Genomic DNA, 1696 nt, shown 5'->3' on the forward strand with positions numbered 1-1696 from the left:
TTCTCGTTTAATTTGGCAAGATAGTCTTAAAACTTATAGGAAGGCCCTCCGTAATGCCAGAGCAGCGTGCTACTCGTCATTAATAGAGGAAAATAGGAACAACCCCAGGTTTCTTTTCAGCACTGTAGCCAGGCTGACAGAGAGACACAGCTCTATTGAGCCAAGTATTCCCATAGCTCTCAGTAGTTACGACTTCATGAGCTTCTTTAATGATAAAATTCTAGCTATTAGAAACAAAATTCACCAAGACCTGCCCTCAACTGGCACCGACTTATCTCTAAACTCAGGAACCTTAGAAACAGCTGTAGAACCAGATATATGTTTAGACTGTTTTGCTTCCCTCAATCTTTACCAACTAACTTCAATAATTTCTTCATCTAAACCATCAACCTGCCTCTTAGACCCCATCCCGACTCGGTTGCTTAAAGATGTTTTACCCTTAGTCAGCACCTCTATACTAGATATGATCAATCTATCTTTATCAACAGACTATGTACCACAGTACTTTAAAGTAGCTGTAATTAAACCTCTTCTGAAAAAGCCCAAACTTGATCCGGATGTTTTAGACAACTATAGACCTATATCTAACCTTCCATTTCTCTCTAAGGTTCTGGAGAAAGCAGTTGCTAAACAGCTGTGTGACTTTCTACAGAGCAATAGTTTATTTGAGGATTTTCAGTCAGGATTTAGAGCTCATCATAACACAGAGACAGCACTGGTGAAAATTACTAATGACCTCCTTATCGCATCAGACAAAGGACTTGTCTCTGTACTGGTTTTATTAGATCATAGTGCTGCATTTGATACCATTGACCATTAGATCCTATTGCAGAGACTGGAACATTTCATTGGCATTAAAGGAACCGCTCTAAGCTGGTTTAAGTCCTATTTATCAGATCGATTTCAGTTTGTACATGTTAACGATGAGTCCTCCATGCACGCCAAAGTTAGTCATGGAGTTCCTCAAGGATCTGTCCTCGGACCAATCCTCTTCACTTTATATATGCTTCCCTTAGGCAATATTATCAGGAAATATTCCATAAACTTTCATTGTTATGCAGATGATACTCAGTTATATCTATCGATCAAACCAGATGAAACTCATCAGTTAGCTAAACTTTAAATGTGCCTTCAGGATGTTAAAACCTGAATGACCTGTAATTTTCTAATGTTAAAACTGAAGTTATTGTTCTGGGGCCTAAGCACCTCCGTGACGCATTATCTAAAGATATAGTTTCCCTTGATGGCATCGCCCTGGCCTCCAGCACCACTGTGAGGAATCTTGGAGTTATCTTTGATCAGGACATGTCGTTTAAGTCTCACATTAAGCAAATTTCAAGGACTGCCTTTTTTCACCTACGTAATATTGCGAAAATCAGGAACATCCTGTCTAAAAATGATGCAGAAAAACTAGTTCATGCATTTGTTACTTCTAGGCTGGATTACTGCAATTCCTTATTATCAGGCTGCTCGAAAAAGTCCATTAAGACTCTTCAGCTGATCCAGAATTCTGCAGCTCGTGTTCTGACAGGAACCAGGAAAAGAGCTCACATTTCTCCTGTTTTAGCTTCTCTGCATTGGCTTCCAGTAAAATCCAGAATAGAATTTAAAATCATTCTTCTTACCTACAAAGCTCTTAATGGTCAGGCACCATCTTATCTTAAAGAGCTCATAGTACCTTATTACCCCACCAGAG

This window comes from Micropterus dolomieu, linkage group LG19 (genome assembly GCF_021292245.1).
Source record: "Micropterus dolomieu isolate WLL.071019.BEF.003 ecotype Adirondacks linkage group LG19, ASM2129224v1, whole genome shotgun sequence".
NCBI classification, from domain to species: domain Eukaryota; kingdom Metazoa; phylum Chordata; class Actinopteri; order Centrarchiformes; family Centrarchidae; genus Micropterus; species Micropterus dolomieu.